This window comes from Phyllostomus discolor, chromosome 12 (assembly GCF_004126475.2).
Source record: "Phyllostomus discolor isolate MPI-MPIP mPhyDis1 chromosome 12, mPhyDis1.pri.v3, whole genome shotgun sequence".
Classification (NCBI taxonomy): Eukaryota; Metazoa; Chordata; class Mammalia; order Chiroptera; family Phyllostomidae; genus Phyllostomus; species Phyllostomus discolor.
Genome location: NC_040914.2, coordinates 40,464,004 through 40,478,864, shown reverse-complemented (window position 1 = coordinate 40,478,864; position 14,861 = coordinate 40,464,004). Strand labels below are relative to the sequence as shown.

General features: G+C 54.1%; 1 protein-coding gene across 1 annotated transcript in view; it reads right to left on the bottom strand.

Annotated features, from left to right (window-relative positions):
• Window positions 1-14,861, bottom strand: part of AGBL1 (ATP/GTP binding protein like 1) — a 161,018-nt gene that overhangs the window by 100,423 nt on the left and 45,734 nt on the right. The window lies entirely within an intron of this gene.

Genomic DNA, 14,861 nt, shown 5'->3' with positions numbered 1-14,861 from the left:
TCAGGGTACTGCCATTGGGTTGAGCAAATGAGAAGGTGGAGGTCGGGAGACGTAACATCTGAAAGGCTGCCGTGTGTGGGAGATGCACGGGATGTTGTTGCTAACGAGAACAGAAGCGAATTCACGAACAGCCCAGGGTTGGACGCAGTGGAAGCAAGCCAGCCTTCCGCAGTCAAGGCCGCCCACCAAGGGCGCGGCCTCTGAGCACAGGGAGCCAGGCAGCCCAGCACCGAGCATGCGCGTTGAGGTGGAGGTGGAAACGCACCCCTAGGGGGCGTGGTCTGAGCTTTCCCACGCCGGCCTGCCGGAGAGTGGGGGCAGAGCGCCTCTGCGGTGCCCTCCGCCTCCTCAGTGCCGTGGTTTGTGTCTCTCTGTTGCTGGAATGATCTTGGCTGCGCCCACTCGGGAGATCCACCCCATGGGGTCAGTGGATCGTTTCTCAGTTTTCCCGAGACACGGTTTAAATTCCATTTGGAGGAACACCAGGAGAAGAGCTGAAGGTACCCCCTCTCAACAGTTAACATCTCTCCCTCTGCGGGTTCAACTCCCCAGGCCGCGGGGTCGGTGGGCACACGTGTACCCGCTCGGATTCACGCAGCAGACGCCTGGTCGTTGGAAGACTCTTGCCAGCCGACTCCCGGGCGCAAACGCCCAGATCCTGCAGCGCCGCCCTCTCGTTACCGTATTTCTCCACTCCCCAGTCCGTTCACGCTGGTGTGTGAGGCCACACACACACACTTCTAGCAGAGGGTGTCTGAGCGAGACTCCCCCAGCTGTAATCGGATATGCACAAATACCAGCTCCAAGTCAGATTTTCCCTTCAGACCGTGGAAGTGTACAAGTGAAAAAACGGCATGGAAATTCAGTGCTTTATTCCAGACGATTTTTCTCATAATGTTAATGAGATCCTCTTTTTTTTTTCCTGCTTGTTTGTCAAATTCTAAATTGTCAGGCTTGACTGAGCCCCAATGAGATTTTTGACCCATTTCTTCCCTTGGTTTTACTTTTTTTTTTTTTTACATTTCTCATCATTTCAGTCAGCCATGACCTGGAACTGAGAGTGATGAGCTTTATTCACTCGGTGATATGTTTGTGGATGGTTTAAATCGCCTTCATTACCTCCTTTAATGAATTATTCTTCTGTATCAAAAATCTCTCTCTCCTTGGCTAGTCCCGGCCACAAAGCACTCGAGTTCTTTACGGCCTAAATGAGGTTCCAGCCTCTCCAATATCTGATGTTTAAAAGAAAATTGAGGATTAAGTAGGAGGCATTAAAGAAAAGAATCGCCTGCTGAAAAGATGCCGAAGTGGCAAAAACAGTGCACGGGGGCCCTGGGGGCAGCGCGAGGCTGGGGACCTGGGCCTTTTATCTGCTCCAGTGTCATCCTAACGACCTTCATACTTCCGGGGGGTGAGGGCGAGGGGGGGGTAGTGGAAAGGATCTTTAATTATCGGAGAGAAAAACCCCTTATCAAATCCCAATGACTTTATTCATGATTTTCTGCTAATCCTCAGCGAACCACCAGGTTCACTAGCATCTGAAACAGCTGCACCTCCGCCCCGCACCCCCGACCTTGCACGGGTCAAGCTTTCTCGGAGAAGGGCTTGGGGAGTTTGGCAGAAGCGCGCACTTGTCTGAAACCCGACAAGAGGACCTTCGTCAAACTGGGCAGAGCAGATGCACCGAAAAGCCAGGGGATGAAACAAGGGTCACGGAGAGCAGCGACCGGGAGGAATTCTAGGGAATGTGGGAGGAAAACAGGGCTCCCCCATGGGAGCCCAAACAGTGAGGAGCAGGCCCAGGCGGGTGGGTGGGAGGTGTCTGACTCTGTGCTGGGTGAGCTCAGGGACCGGGGGTGGGGGTGGGGGAGGGCTCCCCGACCGTCCCCCGAGGCTCTCCAGAACAGACCAGCTGCACTTCAGTTTGCTTACATCAATGACTTCTTCCTGAGGGTTTTGGGGTTTTTTTTTTGGGGGGGGGGGCGGTGGTGGACCCTGTTTCTTAATTTTGGGGGAAAATTTTTAATTTTTAAAAATGTCCTAAGTAGACTGGTTTGCCTTAAACTAGCTGGAGATGGGGGTGGGATGGCCAGAGAGGACTTCCCAGGGTCTCTGACACCCCACCCCCAGCCCCACGCTGCCTCAGAAGTGTTCTGGGTGACCTCTCTCCACCAGCCCCGCCCTGGGGGCAGCCTGACGAAGGACTCACCCATGACCCGTGAACTTATCCTCGTCCTGACCTCCAGCTCGCCCTCGTAGAGTCGACCACTTCTACCCCGCTCTCCAGGTTACATCTGCCCAGGGCCTTCTCCGTGGCTAGTTCTCATTCTGAAATGTGACCTAGTGGTACCCTTAGTTTTACCCTGAGTACTTTCCCACTGAGGTTTAAATGTGTCTCTTCACCGCAGACCCTACTGATGCTGCATACCTTCAGAGCCAGGTAAACAGGAAAGAAAAAAAAAACTGGCAAGGACTATCTCAAGATATCAACAGTACTCATGGCGGAGGAGGATGCTGGTGGTTCCATCTGCTGTAGAGCGTTTGAGTGTGATTTGAATTTTCTGCAGCTCTTCTTCCTCTTGTATCATACGATGAACTTCGCTTCGCCGCAGAGGAAACGTGGGAGCCTGCGGCAGAGTGAGGAGCCGCAGCGCTGGGAGTGAGACCCCCAGGCGAGCGCAGACCTCTGACCTCCCCCGAGGGCCTTGCTGAGCCCGTGCCCTGGGCAGACCCGCCAGCGGCCAGCTTCCTTCCCGGAATCCCTGCCCGCGGCCCTGAGCTCGACCACCCTCCAGCTGCAGAGCCGTGAATGTGGCACTTCCCACCTGCACCACTCAGCCTTTCTTGGAAAAACAACTAAAGCAAAGTCGTTTCCTCCTGGAGTTGAGAAAGTTAAATGCCATAATACATATAATCAGGGAGCTTGATGCCAGGCACATAATAAGCACTCCGTACCTGTTGCCTATTATAATTGCCATGTATGTATTATTCCAACTTCCCCTCTGTTATTATAGACAACAAAGTGCCAAATGCTCAGGATGTGAATATATGCCCTTTGACAGACCCACGCGAGAGCAGGGAGTCCAGGGTCGCCCAGCTGCTGGCTTGAATCTTGGCTGTACCACTTTTAGCTGTGTAGCCTTGCTGAGTGAGCTACCTAGCCATTCCGAACTGTATTTCCATCATCTTCCAGCCTGGTTAGGGCTCTAGATCCTCTTGACGGACAAGGTTACGTGTTTAACAGCCCGGCCTCGCTGTTGATAAGGCATACAGGAGCAAGAATACCTACAAGGGGTTCAGGCCCCCATCGTTCCCGAGGACAGAAATCATCGTCAACCACACGGCACACGCTCATCGCTACCCCAAGGAGCTCTTGCTCAGGAAGATTAAGAGCATTATCGTTCGTTTCAGGAGCTTCATGCAAATCCACTCAGATGAACTGCTGACACCTCAGTGAGTCCTTTTCAGGGCAGCAGCCCCTTCCCTGGACAGAAGGCCACTCAGCTGGGCTTACCGAACTCCCGACTGAAGACCCACTTGGAACCACAGCACCCACGCTCTATAATATTGCACCCTAGAACTGCCCTTTTGGAGACGTTACTAACTTTCAAGACAATGGCAACTGCAAGTTCATGAAGCAATAGACGTGCCACACTTTCCAACGGGTTGTTTCAGTGGCCTTTCCAGGAGTCAACAGAGAAGGTCCTCCTGGACACAGCAGACCTTCATCAAGACTTCTACACCGCATCGTGCGGACAAGCGGCAGCCGACACTGCCCGCACAGCACCGGTTACCACCACGGCGCGTTTCTTTACGGGGCTTCCCTGTGTGCTCAGCACCGGGCTGATCGTTTCACACGAGCATCTCTCTTGGCTCACGGAAATGCTCTGAGATAAGCAGTGTTTTCCTCCCTCCACAAAGGAAGACGGAGAGGCGGAGGGAAGTTAAACAACTTGCAGTCCCGAGAGCTCAGCAGGGGCATATCCTGGATTCAGGTGGAATCCCCGTCTGCCTCCAAGCTGACTTCCCAGGCTGTTATCCCCAGGGCTCTGCGCGCTGGTTAGCGGAGTTTACACGCTTCTGGATCCAGATTAAGACCTTGAGCTGTCAGCAGGAGGACCAGCTTCCTGAGGAAGGTTTCTGAAAGGCTAATGGAGAGGAAGCCAGTGGAAACCTGAGGCGCTGGAGGCTCGAAGGGAGAGGCAGCCAACGTGAACTTGGCTCCGTCCCTCCACCCGGCCTCCCTCAGCCATTTTCCCTGCCCCTCCCGGGCCTCTGAAATTGTGGGGAGGGTTGATTTTTCAGCTTTTCTTTTTCTTTCTTTTTTTAAAATTTTATTTATTTATTTTTAGAGAGGGAGGGAGAGAGAGAAAGAAACATCAATGTACGGTTGCTGGGGGTCATGGCCTGCAACCCAGGGATGTACCCTGACTGGGAATCGAACCTGCGACACTTTGGTTCGCAGCCCGAGCTCAATCCACTGAGCTATGCCAGCCAGGGTCAGGGAGGGCTGATTTTTAATAGGAAACTCAAGAAGCCTGGAAGGTTCAAATACATGGCTTGTGGTTCTTCCGGTCACTGGAGGAGATGGAGAGCAGTCTCCCGGACACCGCGCCCGAAGTCCTGCCTAGACCGGGCGTGAGCGCCAGGCCACGGCGAGGGGAGAATGACTCAGCCCTCGCTGCTCCCTCCCCAGCAGCTGCAGCCGTGGCTCCTTCACAAAGCAGCAGCAGCAGCAGCATCCCTGCTGAACTACAACCAATCTTAATGTCACTGGTAATGGAAATTACACTCGATTATTATTAGCTCAAATAAGAATAATGATACGGAATTAGCTTGCAGGTATTTTTTTCCCCCTCTTTGTGGAATAGATGCATTTCAGTAAACGTGGCTATAAAGTAAATTTAGGTTTCGAGCAAATCTTATTTTCCCATTGACTGCCTTCATAAAATTAAAGATGCTTTCCTAAGCTCTGGAAGTAGCGGCTAAGAAGGCTGAGATGGTCTAGCCTTCGGAGCACTGTTTTAAATCTAGGCTCATCTACCATGTTTTTAAAATCACCAAGCCCTCTTCATGCCTCTCCACTGATGCATCCCCAAACCACAGGGACGTGCCCACTCTCAGCAAAGCCTGAGGAGCCCCAGCTCTCCCTCCAATCCGCAGGGCGTCTGCTGCCGTGCCACACACCCCAGGGTCCAGCCTCCTCTGAGTCTCGCCTTGCACCTTATCGGTCCTCAGGCACGCACTCTCACATTTTAGCGTTCCAAAACTAAGATGCTTCTTACCAGTGACGGCATTTCAGTGACAGCTGGCAGGGTTTCCTCACTCTTTGTGGCACACAAAATAGAGTGCCCCTTCCAGTCAGTGACATGTTACCTCTGGGGAGGTATCGGTTTTTACAATATTAGTAGTTTGAAATTTCTCTAAAATGAGTTATTTTGCAGCAAGGTGATCGCTTAATAGGTTCGCTCTGCACATGCAAACAAGCAGAAACAGTCCTCAAAGCCAGGCCCTGCCATGGCGGAGCTCACAGTTAAACTGTCACCTCAAGCCATGCCCTACACCCCAAACCCGGGGCACCACCATCAATTCATTCAGCACACACTTACTTAACAACTACTTTGTGCCGGCATGTGCTACCATGTGCTACCATGTGCTACCATGTGCTGGCATGAGCCAGGGACTGTCGTAGGCACTGGCGGACGGCAGGGAGCAGGACAGGCAAAGTCTCTGCTGTTAGGGGGGAGATGCACTTGCCAGGCCACTGTCCCTTCCTAGTCCCTGCAGCAAACCTTCCACCAGCTCCACTGTGCCATTTCCTCTGTGAACTCGTCAGAAGATGCACGTGAAGGAGGAGGCCAGGACTTACACCAGGAAGGAGAAAAACAGAGTCCTTCCCCTCCTGCCTCTCCTGTCCGTGGGTGGCATGTCCTGCTTCCGGCCGGCGCACAGACCAGCGATGCAGACCGCAGGGAAGCAAATCAGCACAGCTCTGCCAGCGTCACCTGCAAACTGGCTCAGGCTGCGTGATGCCTCGGACCCTGAGTGTGCGCAGAGGAGGGCAGCAAGCCGCCGCCTCCGAGCTCCTGGCCGGCTGCCCACACCACTCGGGAGCAGAGCGCCACACATCAGAGCCCCGAGCCTCCTGCTTCCTCGCTTCAACTCAGGTCCTGGACCGTGACCCCTGCAGGTCCTCTCCTGCCACCCGGACGGGGCCAGCAACACCTCCCACTGGGCCCCTCTGCCTCCGGCTCCCCTCCGCGGCCCGATGCATCCGATTAAGGCACAGCTTGGATGCTGTCATCCCATCAGGCTCTCCAGGGAGACCTAGAGGGTCTGCAGGGGCCAGGGGATGGGGGCCAGGTGTTCTCCGGGTCTCACTGTATGGGGGTGGGGGGCTACGGAAGAGGCTTAGCAGCATCTCCAACCCCCACCACCACCCAGAGCAGCTGCACTGACTTCTGTTTACACGCACTGTCTCTGCAAAGGATTTCATTTAAAAATTAAAGCGGTTTTGTTCCTTTCAAAAAACAGTAAAAGATTTAAAACCCTCTGTCAGTGAAGTGAAGGGGTAGATCTCAGTCCCAATGTGCCCAGTACACGCTATACGATCTCGTGCAAGCCAGACCAGCTCTGGAGCCTCAGCATTTCCTCTACAGAACAGTGTTGCGACCTGGCACTGCTGACAGCCAGCGCTCGGTTTTATTTCTTGGGCAGGTGGGGGACAAGGGCTGTCCCGAGCACTGCAGCACATTTAGCAGCATCCTGGCTTCTACCCACTCGATGCCGGGAGCACCCTCACCCCCACGAACATGGCAGCCGGGCCTTGCTGGATGTTCCCCTGGCAGCAAAACCGCTCATGCCGAGAACCACTGCCATACAATAGCTAAATATTTACCTGTCTTGCAGGACTCCAGTGAAGACTCAATGAGAGAACATACAACAGGCACGCTGTAAGCTGCTATAATTAGAATGCCCGGCTTCCATCTCGACGTGCACAAATAACTGTACCATCAGCCCTGAATGTGATGAGGAAGCGACCGGGCACCGTCGGGGCCACGAGTTGTTTATCTTTTTGTCTATCTCTTTAAATCTTTGTGATACTTTATCTTTGTCGGTCCATAGCCGGCCGTTCATTATGCCAGGATGATGCACGTTCTAAATCGAAAACACTTAGAGCTCAGCAGTCCTGGAGGTTAACTCCCAAAGCCCCAGAATGAAAACCAAGTAAGAGCGTGGGAGTCACCTCGCTGGACGGATTCTGCTGCATCCATTTATTTACTTGCTACCGTTGAGTGAAAAGCTCTCAGAAGAAACACACTGAAAACAACTATGTATCCTTCAGTGCTCAGAGAGTGTTCTTTGCACTGCAGGAGGATTCATGCCCTTGTGTGGCCAATTCCCGAACTTCCCTGGACTTTTCCAAGGGGTGGCAATAACATCAGAAGAATTGTTCTTTATAGAGATTTACGAAGATCCAGCACTGAACCCCCTTACCTGGGCATCACCTGGTTTCCATCTCACTCACGATCCTCGGAAGATATCATCTCCCTGCTCTGCTGATGAGGACGCGACAGCACAGCATCAAGGGGCAGGCCCGGGGTGTGCACGGACGGCCTCACGGGAGCCGGCACCGAGACCACTGCGCAAACACTGTTCTCCACCGTGTCGTATCCTTAGCAAACACACACCACCTTCACACATGACCCGGAGCCTCCCTGAACACATTTGCACTGTTGCCAAAGCAACGCCAGGGCCGAAATCTGCAGGCAGTTAGTCGGGGAACTGGGTCACCTGCTGAAAAGACAGCGGGCTGCTGGGGCGAAAGAACCAGGACTGGTCCCCTCTTACTACAATATTGTGTGCGGCCACGCTTTGTGTAAAGCAGGAGAAACTCAGCACCACCCCCTGCAGCTCTGCGTGGGCGTCTCAGAAGGCCCTGGCCACCCTGAGAAGGTGGGCCAGAGCCCTGCCAACCATTCTAGCCCCACTGGAAACTGGCTCTCCTCCTCTAACTAGGGCCTGTTGCATTAAGCATCTTAGCGCAAGAAGCTTCACATTTATTTCATTACAGCCTGAGGACAAATACAATGTTTTGGACCTTTTTTTCTGAGTCAGACTGCACTAGCTTTTCAGACCGCCTAGGTGTCTGCCCATCTCTAAAATGTAATCTCAAGACAACAACAGACTGAGCTCCAGAAGCATCCTGTGAGACTAGTTCGGGGGTTTTCTAATCGGAGAACTCGGAGCCCCAAAGAACTTCTGCGGAAGCAGCTCAGTGTCAGTCAAGAGCCCGGGAGACAGCAGGTGGCCCGGGAAAGGCAGGCTGTCACTCACCGGGGTCTCCCACATCTGTTCCCATTCTATCAGCCCTGAATGTGTCACTTCCTCGTAAGACTTCATTGCTACCAGTTTTGAATGCATCATTTCCTCATAAGTCTTCGTTTTCTTTTTTTTTTTAAGTTTCTCCTAAGAAAGATTTCTCAAACTACTCATCTTATGTTGTGCCCTACTTTTAGAAAAATCAAACTGAAGTCAGGTGCCATGACAAAGAACTAATTTAAAGTCACGCAGCCCCACGCACGGAGTCCAGGGTTCCTGGCTCCCTGTGGACAGTGGGGATCATCTCTGAAATACGAAGATTTCCTGCTTTGGAGGCGGTCACAACCGAATCCCAACTTTAGCAGTCCACCCAGTATTGGTGGGAGGTTGGGAGAATCACTAACCTCCCTCAGGTGCACCTTCCTGGTATGCAAACTGGCAGGTGCCAGTGCTCCGTAATTAACAGTCGTGATCAGTATTCACTGAAGGTGCCCTAATAAACAGTCACTTTCTTCCCACCCCCACCCTCCTTCCCACTTCCTGAGGGCTGGCAGGAAGCAGTCATGAGACGTATGGCAGGGAGTGAGGGCTGTGTGTGGACTGCAGGGAGGCAGACAGGCGTGTGAGTGCTGCCTCTGACCTTGGCGGTGAAGGTGAGGAAGATGCAGTTAGCAGAAAGGGCAGAGGGAGCTGGGCAAAGGCAACTACAAGACTCGCCGCTGTTAACCAGAGGCAGGGCGCACCAAAGCTGGCGCTGGGGAAGCTCTCTGCCGTCCGCCCCCCACCGTCCCTGGTCAATCGTGCTAACACCCCTGGGAGTGCAACAAATTCCAGAGGCTTTTCCAACACCACCCCTACCCCTGCCCCGCTCCAAAACCCTGCCTCCTCCCAACTCCCTTAAATAATGGCTGAGCAAATGCCTCTGAGACCATCTCCTGTTAATTTCCTTCAAGATAGGCAAGCTGCTAACACTGGGAAGCACAGATAGTGTGGAACAGCAAAATATGGCCAACATTAGATTAAAATAACCTCCTGATAAACAAATTACTCACCTAAAATAAATACTGGACTAGAACGGCCAGGATAACTAAAGGAACAGCACCACCACATGGCAGGGAGAGGAACTACATGGGCTGCTGTCTGGCCAGACCCCGTCGGACAAAGGGGGCGGGGAGAAGCAGCGAGGGGCCTAAGTAGCAGTCTTTTAGCCTGCACTTTTGAAGATACCGTATGCACTTATGCAAAACACAAACATATTTGGTGGAGAGGTCAGAACTGTCAGCCAAGGGGAAAAAAGTCACACTCCAAGTTCAGCAGCGGCTGGTGTAACAGGAGTCTGGGGTTCTTCCCGCCCCTGCTCCCTTCACCCACCCGTCTGCATCGGCTGCGTCTGGTGCGAGCCTCTGCAGCAGACTCCTCCGCCACCTGGCATGCCAGCACCTCCCGCTGGGTCCCATTCGGATGCTGCTACGGGGTGGACTTCCTCATGCTCTTTTCTAAAGAATAAAAAGGCAGATGCTCCTGCCCCCCAAGCCCCCAAATCCTTCTAATACTTAGAAAGTATTTATTTAGCTTCCTTTCAGCTTTTGCTCTTATCTTCTTTAGGAGGGAAAAAAACTACTCTCATTAATCTCTTCTTGGTACGCACAGGGCTGCGGTCCCAGAGACCTAGAGAGTGACTGACAGGCGAACTGCAGTCCACGAGCCGTGTGCACTCCCCACGCTTCCCAGCCTCTCGGCTCCCACACCCGTACAACAGGGGTCATGACGCCTCCGTGAGAGACCGAATGCATACACAGAGGCCAGCACACAGGGACTCCATAAACAGAGGATCCGGGGTTGTCATTTCAGCCCTGCAGTGTGATGGATGGAGCTCCCGCGCTGCATTTCTACAAAGTCGATCACAGCGGCCCATCTCAGTGTGGCGAATGCAAAAATCTATCAATAGCATTTGCAGCAGATTTTTGGCTCATCCCCGACATAGACCGCGTGCTTCTCCCCAGAAGGTGCGGTGGAAGAAGAGTCGTCGGTCTATAATCACCCCATAATTTGATTCTTTCCAGGGACAGGAACTGGGCCGGCCTCTTCGATAAGGCATATCGAAAGCCAATGTGTGGAGCTTAAGTCAGGCAGCTGGGAGCCTCCCTTAGTCGACATGACTGCATCCGCGGTCTCCCTGGGCACAGCCCCATGTGCGGTGTGGGGGCTATTTTAGGGACCCCAGCCCTTGGGGGCTCTACCCGGTAGGAAAAACACACGTGTGCATACATCAGAATGTACACATACATACACTTATGCAAACATTCGAGAAGCACTGATTTCAGCATAATTAGTTTTTATAAGTATAAACGGAGGGATCTGTGAAAAGGTTGGACAGGAAACCCACTCGTGAGCAGAGGCGGGGGCTCAGGTGGCATTCAGAGAAAACCCGTGTCAGAGATATTTATGCTGAGACTTAAGGAAGGAGGAGCCAGTGTTAGCTAGACGGGGGACCTTCGGTGACCTGGCTGGGTCGTCCCCTCTCTCTGACCTCCAGTGTCCCCAGGCGAAATTGAGGAGGAGGTGGTAAGGCCAACAGGCCTCTGGGACAGAGACAACAACACTGCATTATAATCATCAAGCACGCTAGGAGATGAGATCTTACTCATTCCAGCCACTAAGAAGCGATAATTATGTGACCCGATAGAGGTGCTAATTATCGCTAGATGGCAACTGTATCACAACACATAACTGTACCAAATCAACACGGGTTACACTGATACGATGTTATATAGCAAATATGTTCGCATTTTTAAAAGATCAGTAGTTTCCAAAGTTCTCAGGAGCCCTGTGTTTTGGTGACGACTCAGAGGCCACAGCGCAGGAACATCGACGGGAGGTCGATGGACAGGCAGTGCCCCGACCTCCCCATCAAAAGAAGTTTGAATGCCACTGCACTGAGCAACCTCGGAGGCCTTTGCCAGCCCTGACAGTCTGACCCCACGGCCCTCCCCGGAAACCCAAGGGAAGGAAAACGCACTGTGGGGGCACAACCCTGACGCCAGCAGGACAGGCGCCAGGCCCCGTGGACACAAAGTCTGCACGTGCATGTCCCGCGCACCCCACGCTGACCCGCACTACTCGTGCATGCTCGTGATTCCAGGAACCTCGATGCCAACCATTCTGAAAACTCCTCGGAGCGCCTCGGGGTTGGGGGGACATCTCAGAAACGGCCCCCTCCCTGACACTTCACAGGAGAGCAAGTCCCCCTCGTGGCACTGCTGATTGCTGGGCGGGGCTCACAGCTGTCCCGGTGAGCCAGCAGCCGGAGCGTTAACTCAGAAGGTCCGTGAGAAGTCTCCGTTCCTGCCAAACCTCCCATTAGCTCTCCTGCATCCGCCTCTCCTTCCTTTCTTCTAGGCCCCTTCCTTCACGAACGTGCTTTCCTATTCTCAACACTCTCCCCACGCCCCGGCTTCTGCAAAACTCGAGACTCCTCTAAATGCTAATTCTGGAGCTGGAGAACAGCCTGAAATAAACCCGCCATCCCCTTATTAAGATCCAGAGTCCGACCCAGGAGGTGTGTTCAGGTGTTTTCCTTGTTGCAAGGCTGTAAATCTGGGCAAGGTTCATACCAAGGCCTCCTGGAAAGATTCACCACGGGAGCCCGTGCACATCAGGAGTGATCTCACCATGGCGTGCTCGTTCAAACCCTGCAAGTGCCACACCCAGGGCCGCGGTACTTCCATACTGCCTTTACACCTAATGCTCACGGGAGGGGGTTGGGGGTGGAAAGGGAGAGGGAGAGGGAGAGGTGGAGGGGGCAACGATGAGAGGAGGATGGGGGGGAATGAGGTAGAGGTGGAGACACGGATAAGAAAAAAAGCAGAGTGGCGGCAGAGAGCAAGAGGCATGGAACGAGTATGTTGTTTTGATGTTGCTAGAGAAAAAAAAATGGCATGCACTATTTCTTCATCAAAGCTTTAATCTTGCTAATAAAAAGCTAAATGCTTCTGCAGAGGATAAAGCATCAACGGGCAAAACCGTGAACGCAGGCACTGAAGTGGGACGTGTACATGGACGAGCAGAGAGGAGGGCCTGATGCCATGGACGGGCGTGGGGTTTGGCGTAGACATTCGCATGCATGTGCACAGAAAAGGGATCCCTGACGGAGCAGTGGCTTTTAAGATCCTGCACAGAGGAGACAGTGGGAAAAGAGGCCTCGGAACTCCAAGCTCACTGTGCCTGCAGGGGCTCAGGGAGGGAGGGGAAGAGAGGTGCCCTTGGTCATCTCCCTCTTGCTGCCCCCCACCCACCCACCCTCTGGCTTCTCCTGTCGTAGCTGCTCGACGGAGTCCAACCTCAGATTCCGGAGCCCCGCCATGCTCACTGTCACAAGAACACTGACCGTCCCCAGGGTCATAGACGTGTCCTTCTGTGTTTGCTTGGACCTGGGGATGCTCTCCTTTGGCGATGCGATTGCAGAGGTCCGCTCACACTGAGAAGCAGGCGCCAAGGCCCCCACGGTCACCAGCTACCAGGGCTGTGCCTTCAGGAGCCAGAGGCTCCCAGACACGTTCCCAGACAGCGGTGCCAGGTGGCGAGGGTGTGATTTTTAGACAGAAACGGACGCCCTGCATTTAGGCTCGGCCGACATGAACTCAACTGGGATCCCAACTGGCATTGCACATCAGGCCTTAGCTGTGCATGAAGACAACAGAAAGTGACCGGAGAATTCCACAGCCCTCTTCTCCCTACAGCACCCCCAGACTAGGGGGCGATGCCATCCATTCCCAGCACGCCCCCACCCTGATGCAATACTCTAGTGAGGCTGGGGGCAACCCCCTGGTGTGCCGTTGCGGCTCCTCCCCAAAGCCAAGAAGACTCCGCTGTTTCGACACAACTAGGACCTGTGCGTTGCTCTGCCACACGTGGGAGCTGGCACTGGTATAAAGCCTATCTCCTCTCCTGTCCTGAGGGGTTGTAGCTCTCCAGACCCACTTCACAACAACTTTCTGCCCTCAGTGTCCTCCCCTCTTCTGAACCCACAGGGATGACACCAATGCAGGGGAGTTAAGATCAGTTGTGCAAGGAGGGCATTATCTCTATGGAAGGCCAACACAAGTATTTGGGGGGGAGGGGTCACCTGAGACACTGAATGCGTGCCAGCTCGTGGATGTGGTCGAATACACATCAGTGAGTCTCGACAGGAGGAGACTCTGACCTCCCAGGGCACGTTTCCAAAGCCTGCTCTCCTTCCAGAGCTCAGCTCGGGTGTCATTCCCCCTGAGACCACTGTACAAAGGCCAGAGCAGAGGCCAGAGACCACTGTGTTCACGACAACGGGCATCCGGCGAGTCACCACCAGGGATGCCGCTGAACACCCGCAGAGGCACAGTACAGGCCTCAGCCACGAAGGACGATGCCGTGCAAAACGCAGGAGCACCGAGGCCGAGAAGCCCTGTGGAACACTAAGACTGAGTGTGTGTTTAGTGGTAGGAAGAACGAGAACCTCTCTTCCAGCAACTGTCTCGTGTCACAAAGAACCGAAGGCCCAGACAAGGGTCAGTACGGACAGCTCAGCGGAATCAGCAGACAACCGTCTGCATCCTCCTGGGACAGCAGGCCGGCTTCACACGCAGGGGACAGCCGGCCCTCAGGCCCCTGGCGGTCTGTTGGCCGAGTGAGAGAGAGACTGGGAGGGCGAAGGTTAAGATTACTGAGTCTCGGCTCGGGACGCTGGATTCAGGTAGTAACGGGCTGACACTGCAGGGAGACGTTAGAAACCATTCCTTCACGTAAAGGTTTAGTCCATCACTACTCAGGTCAGGCTTCTGATTGTGCTGATGACAGCAACACAGAGACCAGCAAAGACGGCCCTTTCCTGCGAGGTCTGCGGTCGGCTGGGAGGGAAGGGTGGCAATTCCGACGCAGTGTGAGCCACGTGGAGATGGGAGGGCCTGGGGCGGGGCAGCCTAGAGGGACGGCGACCCTGGCCTTGGCAGCCACAGAAATGACAAGCCTGTCGAACCTCAGAGGGAATGACGCCCGAGCTGAGCTTGGGCAGAGGGAGAGCAGGCACTGGAAACCCATGCAGGTTTCTCCAGCCCCGTGCACCGTGTTTCAGATGGACATAGTAACTGGCATGTGGCTCCTTTCACATTTTTGCACGCAGTAGGTACGCTGTAAACCAGGATACCCGGCTCTGAGCTCGTGGCTGACAGCAGTGTTTCACTTCCCACGGAATCCGCTGCCCAGCCCAGGCCGGGGTGCGGGGGGAACCCACTGTCCCGAGGCTCGGCATCCCTGAGCTGGCCCACCCGGCTCTTCTCCGCACCTGTACTTCCTGCAGTCCAAGAACCCCCTCGCCTCGCTGCCCCAAACCCCTGGAGTCACAGCGGGAGCAACAGAGGGAGCAGGTGCACGGTGAGAACCCGGAGGTCAAACCTGAGGTCAGTCCGGTCTGGAGGAGGAGGGCCTGTTCTCTCCCCGTAACCCTCAGGGAGAGTTAGCTTTTCCCTCCCCTCTGTCTCAGGGGCCTCATTCCCTGCGCCTGACTC